The following is a 20,689-nucleotide window of genomic DNA, read 5'->3' as shown; positions in this document are numbered from 1 at the left end:
CCATGGAGGGCTCCTTTAACTTATTCTGGCAATGATACCCTACAAGGGGCTATAAATCAGATGGGGATTGCTGGAGTCACTGTGCACTTACCACATCCCCTACCCTCCAGAAACCCAGGACTAAGCTACACCTTCAAAAGACCCAACCCCAAAACTCCCCAAAACCCAAGGAATTCTCAGCTAGCCAGATCCAATTGCTTTCTGGTCCATTTGCATTCCCAGAGCTGTGTAAAGAGGCCAGAATGCATAAGAGAATCAGGATCGTGCCTCAGAGCAAGGGGATAGACTAGATGACTTCTTGAAGTCCCTTCAGCCCTATATTTCTATGATCATTATCATCTGTAGCCAAAATGTGTGTAGTACCCTCAAACATGCTAAAAAGAGGTGAAGATTGCTAATTTAAAAGTATTCAGGAACAAAATCCAATCCCCTCTTTTAATTTTATATTCAGGAACAAAATGATAAAACAAAAATAGGACTTGCTTTCAATATAAATCAGTCTATAAAGAGATCACACTTTTAGTATGGGTAAAAGTTGCAAAAAACAAAGTAAATAAAACAGATCAAAGCATTCAACATTTAAATGGCACTATATATAGCTAATTTAGAATGAAAACTTGATCAGTATAAAGGAATGAAAAATATAGTACTGAGCTATTTCTACAAAAATCTTTCCATCAGTACCTCTAGTCTCTCTCCCTCTCTTTCAATGACAGTTTTATGGGTTTTATTTATAATAAAACCATTTAGCGTCAGACACTTTAAAAAGTCAAAGAACCTGGGCCTTGGGCAAAAACATCACTTGTTAACTTTTCACTATAAACTGTAGGCAAAAAAAGATTTATTTGTTCATGAAAATTGCTATTATTACAGTGAGAAAACATCTTTCAATTTACTGAACCGAATTATGCATTTTTATTATGTAGGGCACAGGTTAAAAAAGAGCAATTATGATGACTGCATCAGACTAAAAAATTAGGCATTTCCAGACTGTGTCTACTAACTAATGATTTAACTGGCATCAGAATGACCTGCTTTTTCCTTTTACCTGTTTCTGAGATGATTTGTATAACTGAAATTAAGTTATCAGTTATCAACATGAACCGTAAAACAGCTTTCTTTTTGCAGTGTATCCTCAAGACATCATTTGTATTGCAAGCTATTTGTTTTGCATGCCATTTTGTACTGTGATGTTACATTTGCCAAAAAAAACCCTGCTAAAAATTAGTCAATAAGATCGTTCAATATATTTTGATTTTCCAATTATAAGACCCCTCGACAGTACTATTAATGATTTGCATAATCAACCTTTTTAAGTATACAGTTCACTCCAATTAATTTAAGACATTACAGAACAAAACCCCTCACACCCTTTATTTTACACATCAGAGGCCTAATTCAGCCCTGGTTTAAAAGGGTGTAAATTCCAATTACTTCAGCTGAGTTCCATGCACTTAAACCAGGCACTCTGAACATAGCAACTTTCTGACAATAAACAGTGATCAACTTGACTGCAAAACTGAACTTTTCAGACTCTTTGGCCCCAATCCTGAAAATCTGGATATGTATAAATTTGGGGGAGGGGAGGAAAGGAGAGAAGAGATATAGTCTACTACTGCTACCAGTTCCTCTATTGGCTCAACTAGCAGAGGTCTATGCTAGGGATTTAAAGGTTCCAACACCCCAATGAAACATATGGGGTACCATATGGTTCCATATGATGGAATTTCATTTCCTAACTTTTGAGTGCTTAATTTTGGAACCATACAATTTCTTTAATCTCTCTCTATGTATGTGTGTGTATATATGTGTGTGTGAACAATATGGTCAATTTACCAATTGCTGTGATTTTAATTTTTCTGACTAGCGTGTTTGAAGTTTATCTCCTAATACTGCTTTAAATTTTTACACTCAGCATTTATAGAGGAGAATTCTGTGTGTGATAGAAATAAAGTGCAGTACTGTTAGATAAAAACAAAGAATTATCACTAGATCTACATTATGGGTATAAGTCTATTTACTTGAATTAATAACAAGTCTATCAGATGGCACTAATCTATATTAATAAAGCAAAATCAAATTTTAATTGTTCAGATAGAGGAGTACCTTATCTATTTGAAAATTAAATAAGCTACTCCTTTCTTTGAACCTGAAAGCTACTTTCATTGGTATCTTTTGTTACTATGGCTAAGAAAATTTATTATCAGACAGTAAATTGTAATTTTATTAAAGCATAAATCACTCAAGCTAAATTAAACTGATGTAGATTAGATGAAGATAAAATTTAATTATATTTGACATTTGAGAAATAAAAGGAAGGATAGGAAAAGGAATTAGTTTCCCTAGTCCCAGAGTCCAGAACGAATAGGTTGGAGTCAGTCCTAGGGTCTGGAGGCAGGTACAGGGCTGGAGTGGGTCAGAACAGGGCACAGACAAAGCTGAAGCAAGCTAGAACAAGGTCCAGGAGAGGCAGGGGCAAGAGCAGGAACCAGACCAAGGACCATCTAGAAGCATATGGAGTCTAACACTGCAAGGCAGAAGCAGGGTTCCTGGCTGAATAGCACTGGTGCAAAGATTAACTTGCAGCTGTGATGGAGTCAGTGAAACACTTGTGCCCAGGGGTCATTTGATGCAGACCCTGATCAGGGACAGGCTGCTACAGCATGCCTGAGGGCTGAGTCACAGCAGACTCTGCTTATGGGATGAGTCAGCACAGCTGAGTTGCTGCAGCAGGCCTGAGTGTTGAGTCACTGCAGGCTATGTTAGAGCGGTGAGTCATGGCAGCTTAGTGAGCAGCGCTGGTCTGGTTGCAAGTTTGCCTCACAGTCCCCCTAAAACAAGCAGGCATAAGCTATACCTACAGGCAGTCAACTGCAGGACTGGCCTTAATTTTAACTCTCAAGAGGGTAGGCTGTTCAGACGACTTCTCCAAACATCTTCTGTAGTACGATCTATAACTGAATATTACAAAGACAGAACTAATTAATGAAATACGAGAAAGAACTTTAAAGCCCTATAGTAGTAAGAGGAAAAATGATCATTAACACCCTTTTTTAATATTCCTGTTACATAAAAGAAAAAAAAAGAAATTGTACCAGTTCCATTAAGTACCCTATTTCAGTGGTTCTCAACTAAGGTACGAGTACCCCTGGGGGTACACAGAGGTCTTTCAGGGGGCACATCAACTCATCTAGATATTTGCCTAGTTTTACAAAAGGCTACATAAAAAGCACTGACGAAGTCAATAAAAACTAAAATGGCATACAATTATTTGTTTTATACTGCTCTATGTACTATATGCTGACATGTAAGTACCATATTTATATTCAAACTGATTTATTTTATAATTATATGGTAAAAATGAGAAAGTAAGCAATTTTTCAGTATTAGTGTACTGAGATACTTTTGTATTCTTATGTCTGATTTTATAAGCAAGTGGTTTCTAAGTAAGGTTAAACTTGGGGGTACGCAAGACAAATCAGACTCCTGAAAGAGGTACAGTAATCTGGAAAGGTTGAGAGGCACTGCCCTAAATGGAGGAAAACATCTGCATGTCCTGACATCATATCCATTCTAAACACTGAAATTCATCTGAAATACCCAGATATGGCATGTCATTTGACCCTTATCCACTCTATCTTATTGAAATCCAAATTAAGGACAACGGGAGTTCTAGTGTAGTGATTATTATGCATAAATTTAAGTATAAGCTTCTCCATCACTAGGATGTGTGTGGCATTTCTACCATTTGTGAATGTACAGAGAACACTGTCACCTTAAATAAAGAAGTCACAGATATTACTACTGGTATTGTGCTTGAGCAAAGTCTATTATGGTTACGAAAGACATTCTCCCCTTCTTAAAGCAAGAGAATACTGTAGGAGATCACTTTAATGGATAACTAATTCACCATCTGGGTCATCTGTATGGCTCTCCTGCAAGATCTGATGCTCTAACCTACAAAATACATCTTTGTGCCCTGTCTGTTTGAATGTCAGTTTCTAAAAGCATTTCATACTTCTTGATAAGGCTATTACTGAAAATCACAAGGATTTGAGACTATTGTTCTAGTGTTCTAGGAAAATTTAGTGCTTTGTTAAAAAGATCTGCAATAGAATAATTCTTATTACAGAGATTCTTTTAAAGAAGCAAACAAGGTGAATTGATAATCTCTAATGCTACTAAAAAACCTATCAAAAACAATGAGGAGTGGCACTTTAAAGACTAACAGATTTATTTGGGCATAAGCTTTCGTGGGTAAAAAACCCCACTTCTTCAGATGCATGGAGTGAAAATTACAGAAACAGGCATAAATATATATTGGCACATGACGAGAAGAGAGTTACCTTACAAGTGGAGAACCAATGCTGAAGTCCAATTGATGAGGAGGTGTCAATACCAAGAAAGGGAAAATGGCTTTTGTAGTGAGCCAGCCACTCCCAGTCCCTATTAAAGCCCAAATTGATGGTGTTAAGTTTGCAAATGAATTGTAGCTAAGCAGTTTCTCTTTGAAGTCTGTTTTAGAAGTTTTTTTGGTTGAAGAATGGCTACTTTTAAATCTGTTATTGAGTGTCCAGGGAGATTGAAGTGTTCTCCTACTGGCTTTTGTATGTTATCTTTCCTGATGTCTGATTTGTGTCCATTTATCCTTTTATGTAGAGACTGTCCGGTTTGGCCAATGTACATGGCAGAGGGGCACTGCTGGCACATGATGGCATATTTCACATTAGAAGATGTGCAGGTGAATGAGCCTTTGATGGTGTGGCTGGTGTGCTTGGGTCCTATGCTGGTGTCGCTAGAGTAGATATGGGGACAGAGAAGGCAACAGGGTTTGTTACAGGGATTGGTTCCTGGGTTAGTGTTTCTGTGGTGTGGTGTGTAGTTGCTGGTGAGTATTTGCTTCAGGTTGGAGGTCTGTCTGTAAGCGAGGATTGGCCTGCCTCCCAAGGCCTGTGAGAGTGGGGGATCGTTTTCCAGGATAGGTTGTATATCGTTGATGATGTGCTGGAGAGGTTTTAGCTGGGGGCCATACATGATGGCCAGTGGTGTTGGGCCTGTCCTATAGTAGGTGATTTCTGGGTACCCGTCTCACTCTGTCAATCTGTTTCCTCACTTCCCCAGGTGGGTATTGTAGTTTTAAGAATGCTTGATAGAGCTCTTCTACGTGTTTGTCTCTGTCTGAGCGATTGGAGCAAATGCAATTGTATCTTGGCTGTAGACAATGGATCGTGTGATGTGTCCTGGATGGAAGCTGGAGGCATGTAGGTAAGTATAGTGGTCAATAGGTTTCCGGTATAGGGTGGTGTTTATGTGACCATCACTTATTTGCACTGTAGTGTCCAGGAAGTGGATCTCGTGTGGACTGGTCCAGGCTGAGGTTGATGGTGGGGTGGAAATTATTAAAATTCCAGGTGGAATTCTTCAAGGGCCTCCTTCCCGTGGGTCCAAATGATGCAGATGTCATCAATGTAGCGCAAGTAGAGGAGGGGCACTAGGGGACGAGAGCTGAGGAAGCATTGTTCTAAGTCAGCCACAAAAATGTTGGCATACTGTGGGGCCATGGGGGTACCAATAGCAGTGCTGCTGACTTGAAGGTATAAGTTGTCCCCAAATCTGAAATGGTTGTGGGTGAGGACAAAGTCACAAAGCTCAGCCACCAAGTGTGCCATGGCCTCATCAGGGATACTGTTCCTGACAGCTTGTAGTCCATCCTTATGTGGAATATTGGTGTAAAGAGCTTCTACATCCATGGTGGACAGGATGGTGTTTTCAGGAAGATCACCAGTGCATTGTAGTTTCCTCAGGAAGTCGGTGGTGTCTTGAAGATAGCTAGGAATGCTTGTAGCGTAGGGTCTGAGGAGAGAGTACAAATAGCCAGATAATCCTGCTGTAAGAGTGCCTGAGATGATAGGGCATCCAGGATTTCCAAGTTTATGGATCTTGGGTAGCAGATAGAATACCCCTGGTCGGGGCTCTAGTTGTGTATCTGTGTAGATATGTTCCCATGATGTAGCAGGGAATTTCTTGAGCAGACGGGGTAGTTTCTTTTGGTACTCTTCAGTGGGATCGGAGGATAGTGGCCTGTAGAATGTGGTGTTGGAGAGTTGTTTGGCAACCTCCTGTTCATAATCCAACCTGTTCATGATGACTACAGTGCCTCCTTTGTCAGCCCTTTTGATTATAATGTTTCTGAGGCTGTGGATGGCGTTGCGTTCTGTACAGCTGAGGTTATGGGGCAAGTGATACTGTTTGTTCACAATTTCAGCCTGTGCACTCAGTAACTGAACTTCATGGTAAGAGCATAACTAATCCTGGTACCTAATGTGATCTTGCTCCTGGTTTTCTGGAGTCTTGAATCTATAGCCTTTTACGACTTTGCTCCCTACTTTACCATCAATAAAGAAAATATTTCATATAATTTATATGAATGGTACATAAGTTATTCCAGTGAATTTCTGCATTTTCTGTTGACTTGTTAGCTCAACCATTTTTCTTATTTTTCCAGTTAATGTGTTTTTAAAGGGCACTCTATTTTACACAAATAATTAGAATTAAAAGATAGAGAATGGCTCAAGTAAAATAGAATACAAAAATCCTCCCAGAATTCATACAGATATTCTGGTTGTGGTTATATGGCTTTCTGGAACAAGTCTTGAAGTTGAAATTTATATTCTTCTTTTATAATACTTCATTATTTTCTCAAACACGTCTCACAGATGCCTCAGCGGCACATTTGCTCACAACCTCCATCTAATGGGTATGTCTACACAGCAAAAGCTGTGCACAGACTAGCCTACCTGAACTAGCTTAAAGCCAGACAATGCAAGTAACAAATAGCAGTGGAAAGAAAACAGTGCAAATAGCATAAGCCCAGCATGGACCCTAGACATGTACTTGGCTCATTAGCTTGCACTGAAGCCCATGATTCACTTTCACTGCTGTTATTCATGCTAGATGGATTCAAAATAGCTTGGGTAGGCTAGCCCAAGCACAGCTTTTGCTCTGTAGACATACCTTATGCAATAGTGTTAAGCTCTAAAGGACACCCATATAATAAAGTCTCCCTAGATTGTTTTAGAACAATACAGGGATTTTGCTATAATTTGGAGTCTGTGTCAAATACTTTCCCTGGTTGCTCCACTTAAGATACAACCATAGCCACATGGTGTGCAGTGCCCTACTTTGGTGATGTGTGCCTCCTAAAAATATGAGATCATAAATCCTGAAATACAATGCAGAAAAAAACCCTCTTACATTACACACTATTTGCAAAGCAAAGATATGAGATAATGAAAGAAAACTGAATTATACAAAAATAGATTCCCTTTAGCCTGTTTTATAAGACAGGTGTAATTATTGTAGCGAGAAAGAAAATTATTAAATATAACTAAGAAAGTTCATTCTCAAAACCATCCAACTATATTGACATCACCTTTGAATCTTTTCTCAATTCAAGAAATGCCTAAGAAATGCATGCTCAAGTCTGTGTGAGAACACAGTATTCATGTATCCCCTCTTGTAATTCCCTGGGCCCTCAAACCACTCCCCTTGAAGGACTGAGATTAAGGTAGACTGAGTCCCTTGCCAGTCAATCCAACAGATTCATTTACAATTCATCCCATTTAGTTACATAAAGTAGTTAAATATTAGTCATCAGTATTTGAAGATGCACAAAATGAGGTGCAAAGTGAAGAAGAGACTCACTCAAAGTCACATAGTAAGTCAGTGGGCAGGAGAAATCAATAATGGACCCAGATCCCAATTTCAAGCCCTCTGCTGTACCCAATAGATGACACTTCCTCCCTTATAATTACACAAAAACTACTCAATATTTTAACGTCTCTTTTGATATTTTCATACTTATAAGGAAAGCTTTTTTCTCATCAGGCATTAAAGGACGGCACCTCAGTTAATTTTTAACATCATAATATAACCTAAATATAATTCATACACATTCAATTTGAGGATCTTTTAAACAACAGCTATCACACAATTGCTTGGGGAAAATACCTTATTTGATAAGCTTTATATATAACAAGCTTTTTACAACCTTTGGGGAACATGAACTAGCACATTTCATTAGAATGGTTACAAAGTTACAACAAACTTCCTATTGCCAGCTTCCACAGACGGCAGGAAATCCAACAATAAGCATACACACAGAATACCTTTAACCTTTCATGAGCACTAGAGCTGCCGCTGGGAAAAAAAAAAAACTTGTGTGTTCTGTAGCATCACAAATTTAAGAAAACAAAAACCTCCAGATATATGTACTGCACTGAGCAGGCTGTCTGGATCAGTGTACAATGAGAATCCTAGCTTTAATAAAATTCTGAAGCATAGCACCACATCATGGTTTATTTCTTTATTGGTTAAATGTCTTATCACTTTTTCTGGCAATGAGCCACTGGTGGAAAACATTGCATCATTAAATTATACAGCAAATAGAGTACAGATGCAAGACCAATAAGGCATCTGGCAAAAACAACACTGCTATGAAAAGAGAATCCTTAAGCATGGTATGTGGGGAAGGAGAACAAGAAGGGAGAGGACAAGTGTGATTGAATAAGACAGGCATGAAGATGTGCATCTTCCGGAACTAAGAACATACAGGAAACAGGAAAATCTGATTTTAAAATGGAAATATGTAGGGGTTATTTTTTAATAATAAAAAGGCTGATGAAAGAAGGTTTGAGTGTCCATATGTGAAAACAAAGGGGAATTACATTCTAAAACAAAATATTCTGTTTTCCAACTTGTAAGAGTAAACAGGTTTATTTTATTTTATTTTATTTTAAATCTGAGAACAGCATGACACACTTTGCAGGCTCTAGGAGTGTATCATCAATAGGAAGGGCTACTCTCCCAGGAGCAGAGGGCTGCAGGGTCTCCACTAACTTGTGGGTGTTCTCCTGCAGAAACCCTGCCTGAATGCCCAGGGAAGCAGCCATGCACCACACAAGGTTCTGATAGGCCTTGAAATCCTCGGGTATTGAAGGAGAGGAAGAGCCAGGCACTGTTGAATTGCCCAGGGACGAAAAAGAGGCAGTTATCTGAGCTAAGGCTTGCACTCGCTCCTGGACTGGTGGATCTGGAAGGGACAGCTCCATAGGCTCTGCATGGGGAAGGCTCACTGATACCCGAATCTCAGATTGATCTGGGGTCTCCACCACCAATCTGCCAGTGAGCTGAGAAGTGTGACCTCTGTGACCAAGGAGAGCCCAATGGATTTCAAGGAGGCCACTGGGCATATGGATGGGGCATTGGTGGTCAATAAGCCCCTGGGCCAGGGCCCCCCCATCTCCATTGGGAGACAAGTGCCAATCCTGGTGTCCATGGTGCTCCATAAATGGTCACCAATGTGGGTTGAGCGAGGAGATCGGGAGGTGGAAATCACTGACCTTGACACTGAGGATCCTCAGGTTTCCATGAATAAAGGTGGAGCCAGTACTGAGGGGTGAGTAATCGGTCTGATTTATCCGTTGCCAAAAATGAAGGAGGGACTGGCATTGATGGTGGAAACCATACTGCTGGAACCAAACACCTCCATTGTTGCCTGTTCTGGGAGTGGCGTCGACACTGCCGAAGTAGAGGATGGTAAGAGCTGCCACAGTAACATTGGCAGTGCCAAATGCAACAGTGCCAAAGAGTTTCAAAGTGCCAAGGAGTCCCTTGCACTGAGCTGGTACCGGACCTGCTTCCACAGATTGTGGAAGGGGAACATCTGGGTGTGGTGCTGACAGGCCCTAAGCGGCTCGTCCAGCCAATGGGGCCATAAACAACGTAGAACTGGCAATGTCCTGTACCAAGGGAGAGGTCAGGACAGAAAGGCAGAAGAGGTCCGTAGCCACTTGGTATGCTACCAGCATGGAAACAGCCAGAGCTGGCATCGCTCTCATCCGTACCAGACTCAATGGATGCCCCAGGGCCGGAACCGGAGTTGACAAATCACACATCGCTCCTTGATGTGGGCCTTGTTCCCCCACATGACAGACAACGTTTAAAGCCCGGTGAGGGAATCACAGGGGAATACTTAAGTAAATGCAACTAACACTAAATCTAACTAACACTAAGGCCTGGTCTACACTAGGGGAGGGGGATCGATCTAAGATACGCAACTTCAGCTACGAGAATAGCGTAGCTGAAGTCGACGCATCTTAGATCGACTTACCTCCTGTCCTCACGGTGCGGGATCAATGGCCGCGGCTCCCCCATCGACTCCGCTTCCGCCTCTCGCCCTGGTGGAGTTCCAGAGTCGACGGGGAGCGCGTTCGGGGATCAATTTATCGCGTCTAGAGGAGACACGATAAATCGATCCCCGATAGATCGATCACTACCCGCCGATCCAGCGGGTAGTGTGGACGTACCCTAAGGGTACTACTAACTATATGCAGAAAGAAAAAGAGACAAAAAATAGTGAGATATTGTGAAGTTAAAAACCACACAGAGCTCTGACTCCCAGCATGGATGGTAAGAAGGAACTGGGTGGGGAGGGGGAGAGGTAAGGGAGGCAAAGCCTCATTTAGTCAGGGGAGGTGCTATGGCCACAAGGTGTGAGCACCACCCCTCTACAGGTGCTGCTAGGCAAAATTCTCTGGCTCCAGTGCACTGGGAACACACACACCTAAGTGGAATACCCAGCTGCATCTACTTAAAGAAGAATCAAAGCCTAAGTTATGTGAATCCCCCACCCCGTATCAAAAAAAGAGCGATCCTAAGTAAGGCTCTGATTTAGTCACGGGTATTTTTAGTTAAAGTCATGGACAGGTCACAAGCAAAAATTCATGGTCTGTGACCTGTCCATGACCTTTAATATAAATACCCCTGACTAAATCTTAGCTGGGGTGACTTTGAGGGGCCCCCATGGGGCCGCTGCTCTGGGGAGCCCCTGGGGCCAGCCCCACTGGCCGCTGCTCAGGCGGTCCCTGGGGAAGCAGGGGCCGCCAAGCAGAGGCTGGTGCGGCTGTTCCCAAGGCTGCTGCTCCAGCTGCACCCGGACCTCTGCTTGGGCGGTCCCCAGGGCCAGCTGCTGGGGGCCACTGAGCAGTGGCCAGTGCAGCTGACTTGCAGGGTCGCCCTAGCGGCTGGTGCTCCAGCAGTGACTGGTACAGTTGACTGCAGGGCCACCTGCCCTGGCGTCAGCCACACTGACCATTGCAGAATTCATGGAGGTCGCAGAAAGTCACAGAATCTGTGACTTTTGTGACCTTCGCGACAGATATGCAGCCTTAATCCTAAATCCTTAATGTAACTGATCTTTAAGAAAAGTCATTGATAGCTAAAACTTGCACCTGCCTGGCAAGACCCCAGTCCCTGAAAATGCTGACAATTTTACAAAACTGAAATAATGCACTATACAATTTTTTTAATTAATCACCACAAGTGGAAATTCTTGTAAAAAACAGAATGCTTTGTTTCTACAGTGAAGGTATTTAGTATATTAGGTATACTCTGAGGAAAGAAAGATAAACATTTCAAAATTAAGTAGGGTATTTTTCACATTAAATTTTATTTTGTGGTATTGAAAAGTACAATGTTAAAAATGCATGTTAAAATTAGGGCACCATACTATTGTCACAGTTTCAGAGTAACTGCACCTGTATTTCCCACTCTGTGGTCCCTCGAGGGAATCCACTTAAGGTTTCTGGCTCCCAGCCATTGCTTCTTCTGAGCAGAAACCCACATCTCACTCCCTTCTGACCAGTGATTTTAAGACTGCACAGCTCCCTCATCTACACTATGATATCCCCAGCAAGACAGTCTACCTAAAAAAACAGTCCCTTTGCTTTTCTCTCTCTGAGGGCTAGGTGTTGCCAGCAATTACAAGTTACCCGCTCCTTCTAAGCAAACACATTTATTGTTGAAGTAAAAACATTACAGAGAAAGCTGGACCATTAATGTTGATTTTCAGTAAGTCCTGGAGCACCGAGGAAGTTCTAGAAGACTGGAAGAACGCTAATGTTGTGCTAATTTTTAAAAAGGGTAAACGGGATGACCTGGATAATTATAGGCCTGTCAGCCTTACACCAATGCCAGGCAAGATAATGGAGCAGCTGATATGGGACTCAATTAATAAAGAACTAAAGGAGAGTAATCTTATTAATGCAAATCAATATGGGTTTATGGAAAATAGATCCTGTCAAACTAACTTGATATCTTTTTTTGGATGAGATTACAATTTTGGTTGATAAAAGGTAATAGTGTTGACATAATATACTTAAAATTCTGTCAGGCAATTGACTTGGTATCACATGACATTTTGATTTAAAAAACTAGGAAGATATAATGTGTGCCGGGCTAATTTTATATGAATTAAAAACTGACTAACTGATAGGTCTCAAAATGTAACTGTAATCCAAGAATCATTGTCAAGTGGGTGTGTTTCTAATGAGGTCCTGTAGGCATCAGTTCTTGGCCCTATGCTATTTAACAGTTTTATTCATTACCTGAAAGAAAACATAAGGTCATCACTGATAAAGTTTGCAAATGACACAAAAAATGGGGGATTGGTAAATAACGAAGAGGACAGATCACTGATTCAGAGCAATCTGGATCGTTTGGTAAGCTGGATGCAAGCAAACAATATGTTGTTTAATATGTGTAAATGTATACATCTAAGACCAAAGAGTGTAGGCCATATTTACAGGATGGCAGAACTCTATCATGGGAAGCTATAACTCTGAAAAAGATTTGGGAGTCATGGTGGATAACCAGCTGAACATGAGCTCCCACTGTGACGCTGTGACCAAAAGAGCAAATGCGATCCTGGGATGCGTACACAAGGGAATCTCAAAGAGGAGTAGAGAAGTTATTTTACCCTGTATTTGGCTCTGGTGCACATGCAGCTGGAATGCTGCATCCATTTCCAGTGCCCACAATTCAAGAAGAATGTTGTTAAATTGGAGAGGGTTCAGAGAAGAGCCACAAGAATGATTTAGAAAATATGCCTTATAGTGATAAACTCAAAGAGCTCAATCTATTTAGCTTAACTAAGAGAAGGTTAAGGGTGACTTGATTACTGTCTGTAAGTATCTGCATGGTGAACAAATATTTAATAATGGGCTCTTCAATCTAGCACAGAAAGCTATAACACGATCCAATGGCCAGAAATTGAAGCTAGACAAATTCAGAAAGGAAAGAAGGCATACATTTTTGACGGTAAGGGTAATTAACCATTGGAACAACTTACCAAAATTCCTGGTGGAGTCTCTGTCACTGACAATTTTAAAATCAAGATTGGATGTTTTTCTAAAAGATACACTCTAGGAATTATTTTGGGGAAGTCTTATGTCTTGTGTTATACAGATGATCAGACTAGATGATTACAATGGTTCCTTCTGGCTTTGGAGTCTATGAGACCGTGAAAGCATATAAAAACAATAAAAGAACCACATATGCTAAGCAGCTTACCAGAGGTCACCCCGAACTTCAATATAGGGCTCTGGCAGGTGTCAGTCCTTCAGAGCCCACAACTGGGTTTACCCAGTGGTTACAAGTTCATATCAATCTTTAGATCAGGATCCAGAACAAAGGACTAGAGTGAGTTTAAGCTCAGCTATTTATCCAAAAGTCCTTTCTTTGTCTGTTGGTCTCTGGAAAATCCAGAATGAACCAGAATATGCAAGCTTCCTCTAGAAGTGGTACCTCTCTGGAAGTGTCACTCTCTGAGTGATTTGCCTTAATCATCCCCTACTGTTTTCACTTCCTGGAGAAGATGTGGCAACCTTCCCCACTTGGAGCGTATACAATCCCTGACCCACAATGATACATAACCATTCATACAATATGGTCTCCCATAGATATGGTAAGAAGTTGCCCTATTTGTCACAACAACTATATTTGTAACTACCCCTGAATCAGTCCCAATGCTTATATTGGTAATCAAAACTTGAGTAATGTAGCATAAGAATGCACGTATAGAATTTTACAAATTCCTTAAAACAATTTGAGAAGAATATCATTTGGTAGATTTCCATTGCAATCCTGTCCTTATTAGGTTGTTTATATCTAACGGGGTCAATATCTCAAGGAAAATGACAACTAGGATCATCCTTTCTTCCCTACGGAGAATCGGATTCCTGTCACTGGACTCAAATAATTCATCATGCAAAGGCGTGAGCCTGATTCTCTCTTACCACAAAATCCAGGGCTGTTTCTAATGTCCTTGAGGATTTAAGGTAAACATACTGCCAGTTAAACTGAAAAAGATGGATTCTTCGGTAAATCTCCACAAGTTTAAACACAATTTGGAACATTTTAGTTATATGCATATCATATAGATGATATTGCAACAGCAGAAATACAAGCAATCCAGAGCAGATTCATTTATTTCTTGATATGGTATGCTGATTCTCTAGAATTTAAGAATTCAGTCAGCCATGGGAAGTTGGGCTTCTGTTCTTCCAAAACAATTTAAGTGCATTTGGTGGTATCAAAGCAAACTGAATGGTACTCCTCAAGTTATGACTGACTGTCATGAACTATTTTATCTTTAAATATATTTATAATTTAGTACTTTTATTTCTACTTATATGTTTTGTGGGTCTAGCTTTATCAGAAAATTGAATGATGAAATGTTTGGAACAAAACAAAGATGAGGAATACAAAATATTTGTGAATGTCTTCTCTGTCTGTCTAAATTTTCCCCTGTGACAAAATCAACTCTCTCCCCCAGTTTTACACTTTTTTCAGACACATGAGCATATGCAAGGAGGTCAACTGAGGTTTTATAAGTATACATATTCTTTAAACTTTAAAAGACATCAAAGAATGTTCTGTACTCCTAAAATAAAGATCAGGAGTACAAAGTATTTATGAGTGTCTTCCCTTCTGTGGATCTGTCTTGAATGTACATTTAAAAAGCACCAGTTTGTAATAAGAAAATATTTTAAAAGTAAAAATATTTATTAGCTAACACAAAAAAGGAAATGCATGAATTTGTAAAACTAAGTGGTAATCAGGAAAACTAAAATAGGAAAAACATTTGGAAATTTAAGATGTTATTTATGGCATATTCACAAAAATATTCCTCGTCTGAATAGGACTAAATTGATGAGAGATGAGTATTAGTTATCCCACAACTTTTTAGAATGGTATGGAAAAAATGAGCTGATACTTCAGGGAGTTTTTATAATTTTTATAATTTACAAAGGCTAACTTACTAGTGCAAAACATACTAGTGCAAAAGAATATGACCATAAGCATCAGCTGCAACTCAGCTTCAATAACTCAGAGTAGCCCATATGTCCCTCAGGACTTCAAGGAAAAAAGGGACAAGCATTTTCTTTATTTAAATTAGTCTGTGCCTTTATTATGTATTTTGCAAGCCTCTGGAGCATGCAGCCAGGACCAGTGTCAGTCTCCTCATTATATTAAATACAAGCTGTTTTTAATTGGCACCTTGTAGTATTCTATAACCAAACAGACTGAACCAAAATTTGAAAATACAACTGAAGGCTAATTAGGTAGCCTGAGAAATATCCTCATATTGCAAAATGGTGAGGGGAGAACAAATAAAATCAAGATTAAAATGTCTAAAAATTTTAAAATGTCTAAAAAGCATCCAGATAAGCTTTGTAAAATATGTGTCTAATATTAGTTCAGATAGTATCATATCAGTATGTAAATACAGCTGTTTGCTTCACTTGTTTATATGAATTATGCATAGCAGGAAGGTATAAAATATATTAAAATGCACAGATAAAAATTAGAACATAACTAGCTTTGTGAAATTAACATGAAAGCAGAACAGAGAAAATCAATATTGTAAAGCTTTATAAATTAGAACTTTCTTTATATTCCATACAACTGCACACTTTCATTCAAACTAGATCTGTTGTTTGAGGCCCTAACAAACTTAAATGTGAAACATGTCTCCTCCCTGGTAACAGAAGTAGATCTGATCACTATTACCATCTTCTAATTAATACCCACATAGAGAGGGCTATGATAATATGGGCTAAATCCAGCTTTCAGGCTGTGAGGGTTGGACACCACTCGAGGTACATACAGGCTAATTCTGTGGGCAAACAATTAATATACAGAGTCGCTGAAATCACCTTGGTACATTTTGATTAGAAAGACCGCAGTGATGGTATTCACTTGACCCCGTTTTGTGGATTCTAGAAGTAATCACCACCTATTAATTTCAATAGGTAGGCTAAAAGCAAATGATTTCTCACATTTCCAGCCTTGTCCTATGTTCATCCATGTTGAACCTCAGATTCATGTTTTAAAAAGCCACCTCTCACATAGATGAGACACTGTTCAAATTCAACTCAAGGGTGTGAATGAGGCATATATATGTTACATCTTTGTTCACTGAAGGATGTATACATGAACACACTAAAAACAAACAAAGACCGGCAAAGGTTAAAACACTTAAGACAGAAAATAGGCAAGTAAAAGATGCAAATAGGTAAGGTAAGGTAAGAAACAAAAAGTAGCAAATAGGTTTTATACTATGTAACTTCCCTGTTCCTTGATTAATATTCATTTTATAAGATTTTGGGGGGTAAGGACGACATTGTAACTATTCTCAGCAGATAGTTAAATGCATGTGTAAGGCCTGGTCTACACTACAGGCCTTGGTCAATGTAGGGAGGTTATGCCGACCTAATTGTGTAGGTGACTACACTACATCGTTCCTCCTACTGCTTTAACTCGCCCACTACACTGGCCTAATAAATCTACCTTGGCAAGAGGCACAGCACTTAGGCTGATGTACTTAGGGTGATGCAGTGTCAGTATAGACACTGCGTTGCTAACGTTGACTTTAGTGGACTCCAGGTAGTGTCCTACAGTGCCCCGTTGTGGCTGCTCTGGTCACCTTTTAAAAAAAACTCTGCTGTCTGGCAGCCAGGTACACCGGAACACACCTCTCCCCTTTTAAAACCCCAGGAATTTTTTGAAATTCCATTTCATATTTGCTTGGGGTGGAGAGCTAACGTAGCAGCTGACCATGCAGGCTCCATGCAGCAAAAGTGCTCCTGCCTGGAGTACATCAGAGGTGGTGGATCTCCTGAGTCTGTGGGGAGAGGAGGCTGTGCAAGTACAGCTCTGATACAGCTGTAGGAACTTCAACATCTATGGCCCAATGGCTTGGGGCATGGTGGAGAAGGGCTAAGACAGGGACATGCAGCAGTGCTGCATGAAAATCAAGGAACTGCGGAAGGCATACCAGAAGGCAAGGGCATGTTGTGTTCATATCGCTCAGTGCAATACTGAAGAGCAGTGCAGGATCCACGGGTCTCACAAAGATGGCGGATGCGCAAACTAGCAAGGCTTTGGAAAAGTGGCATGAAATGTAATAGGATGCCCATGGAATGGAGAAAACTGCATCATGGAATGCTGAACCCAAGTTCCCAGCCACCCCGTGCAACTCGTTTGCACTCATGAGACATTGCAACCCCTTCCCAAAACTCCTGGCACTAGATGGTGGTGAGTTGCACAGTGGGATAGCTACCCACAGTGCATTGCTCTCTGTGTCCATGCAAGTGCTGCTACTGTGGATGCACATTGGCGACACAAGGAGTGTAGTGTGGACATGCAACAGTAGTTTAATTACAGTGGCGGCTGTATGTTGACATAACTTAAGTCACTTTAATTTTGTAATGTAGAAAAGGCCTAAGGCTTTGAAAGACTGGGGTCCAAGCAATTAAACTAAAGAATTGGAGGTAAGAACAAGAATCACAGTCTATCATATTAAACATTTATACCAACATATTTAAATATTGAACTTAAATATTTTAAAATGTAGCAGTGGTGAATATTGTGAAAATGAGATAAGGTGGTGAGAAAGATGGGGAAGGTTTTTATTCAAATAAAATCTTGCTGCTTTCTCCTCCCTTCAATGCTCCTTCCCATTAACTTCAAAGATGACATTTAAACCTGTCTTAGCTACTTCTAGCAGCAGTTAAGTCTTTGTCTGTTGAAAGATTTAGAACAGCTTGAAGTTCAAAACAAAGGTTTCTTTTCGGACACTTAACATTTTAGCTGTACAGCAGTTCCCAAATGTGAATATTCCTGCTTCCTTGTACCAGGTGATTTGAGAGGATATAAGTTCTGCAGTGATCTGTGATATTTGTTTAATGATTATCTTTATTTTGAACTTTTATCTTCACATATTACCCTATGCTATTATGACCTGTGTTGCTTTAATTGACTTCAAGATGGCTTCATATATGCTGCCTACCACAAAGTTATTTAACAGTGATATTTGTCTATGAACCTAATAAAAAAAGAAAACAAACAGATCCAGACTTGATTTAAAAAAAAAAAAAATTCACAGCATTTTACACTCCACCTTATGGTTACACACATATATAAGGCCAAAGGCAAGAGACTGAAAAAAATGCTCCTTATTATATTCGCACCCCCAAAGAGATCAATGGAATGTAGAAGTAAATGCAGACCATTCCCTTAACAAGAGTTCATTTTCAAACAAAACTATCTTAGTTTGGCATGTTGAAGCTGCTACTAAATTTGATGTGTTTGTAATGAATGTAGGCTTAATACTACAAGATGTCATTTCCTCATTTAAAAGGTTAGACAATTAAGAATGCGTACAGAAGACTAAATAGCTGCTGAGTGGAATTTTTCATAGGAAGTCTAGCATCTCTGTTCAGTAGGAAGAAATGGTTCCTCTGGTGGGTTTTTCTGCTGTTTAATATACACTTTATTTTAATGGCCAGTTTAAGCTGAATAGAAGTTGAATGATTTAGATACTTTGATTTACACCTTGTCAGAAAGTAGGGTATTCTCCTACCTGAGTAAATTTTGACAAAACCAAAAAATACATGTTCATTGAAATTTTCCATGGAAAATTTTTTTTGGCAGAAAATTGTGCGTTTAAAACAAAAAAAAATTCCATTTTGAAATGCCATTGTAGTACATCATGGGATTTGTAGGTCAGGTGCCTCATATTTCCATTTTCCTGGGCTTCATGTTTTGACTACATCTCCCAAGGCACACCACGGTTTCCCTTCTTGCTGAGCCACCATGGTGAATTTTCGCAGTCCCTGACCATCGTGCACTGTGGTTGATGCAGTCTGGTTGGAGAACCCAACCCATAGAAGAGAATGGAGATGTGAGGCACCTGAACAACAACTCTCATGGAGGCAACAAATCAAAATTTTCCACAGAAAGCAGACACTTCTCATGAAAAATGTGTTTGGTCAAAACTACAGATTTTCCATCAAAAACAAGTCAATGGAAAAATTTTCAACTAGCTCTACTTTGAGTTCTTTGTTTCTGTAATAAAAGGCAAAGACTTCCAATTTCCTGAAATGTGGTATACTTGAGTAATATTTCACCTTAAATCCAAGCTACATAACCTATGGAATATCTTTTAGAAAAGGGGGTTTAGAACAAAATAAATCTAACAAGATAGAATAATTAATAAGAAATGGGTTAATTTTAGAGACATGATATTTGGGGGATCCCTCCTCATGACCTCTTGTCTGCAGAGAAGCAGGGGAAATGCACAAACTTTTCCTCAACAGAACAACTAGCTCTTGGGTAGCCGACACTGCAGCAAGCGGAAAGTCCACCTTAAGAGAGGTGGGTCAAGAGGGAACTCAGCCCTCATGGTTTGAAGAAAGCAGGGCCTATAGAACATGTAAGAATAGATTTAAATTCCACGTTGCAAGCATACAGATAATTTTAGGATGATGTGAAGCAAAGCTTTTAAAAATCTGGAGAAATGAGTAGCTAAAGTAGAATAATTATCTGACAGATGGAGATTGCCCAAGGCTGCCACTTGCACGCATAAAACACTGAGACTGAGCTTTTTTTTTTTAAAAAACCAAACATTAAAATTCCAAAAGCATACTGAATATTAACTGTGGAAGGTATAACATTATGTTCAGTATAAATGCTGTCCAAATTTAAAAGTGGATTTTTTTTTAACTGAACTAAAGTGTCAGAGAGTGATTCTAAGTATCCAGATACAAGCAATACAGACCATATAGTGACAATACCATGAGGCAGAGTCTTGTGGCATCCAGATAAACATTGACTCGAGTGTGTTGTAACCCTCGTCCTTCACTATGCCAATGATGGCAGCCTTAGTTGCACATTTCTATCAAGAACCTTTGTGCCTTTTGCCATACTGTCCCTCATACACATAATGCACCCTCCAAATCAGTTTGCACAGCCAACACCCCGCCCTCGTTCAAACCCCTTTTTAAGAGCTACTTCTGTGATGCCTATGGTAAACTCCTTAATAAGTCTAAGCAAATGGCTTATTAGGGATCAATTTACACTTCTTTTTCATTTATTAGAAAACAAAACTTTGACATTTACACTTAGCTAATATATGCAAATGTGTGTTCCTATCACTGTCACCCACCCCCCTACTGAGTTCTACACCCACTTTTTGCATCTTGTCCTTGTTTCTACTGTAACACAGGGATTACCTTTTATTTTATGTTCGTAGGGCACTCAGGACAATGGGACCCTGATCTTGACTGGGATATTTGGGTGCTAATATAATACAAATTATAATCCTGTGGAATTAAATATTGTTATGACTTGTATACAGCTCAGACACTAAAGTGATAAGTGTGGTATAAGAACCTGTGCAGAACAGAACACAGTACCAGGAATGGAAAGATCCTGTCTTTGAAGACCTGACAACCTAAACTGACAGTTTATAAACAAAGTAAAGAGGAAAGAGAGGCTACAAAAA

The 20,689-nt window shown here is 39.8% G+C and overlaps 1 protein-coding gene across 3 annotated transcripts in view; it reads right to left on the bottom strand.

Moving 5' to 3' along the window:
• RNGTT (RNA guanylyltransferase and 5'-phosphatase) overlaps positions 1-20,689 on the bottom strand; it is a 409,198-nt gene that overhangs the window by 80,560 nt on the left and 307,949 nt on the right. The gene's annotated exons all lie outside the window — the stretch shown is intronic.

Source organism: Terrapene carolina, unplaced genomic scaffold, assembly GCF_002925995.2.
Source record: "Terrapene carolina triunguis isolate 2854851 unplaced genomic scaffold, T_m_triunguis-2.0 Scaffold42, whole genome shotgun sequence".
In the NCBI taxonomy this organism is placed as follows: domain Eukaryota; kingdom Metazoa; phylum Chordata; order Testudines; family Emydidae; genus Terrapene; species Terrapene triunguis.
The sequence above is the reverse complement of the archived record's forward strand: the minus strand, read 5'-3'. Positions and strand labels throughout refer to the sequence as shown.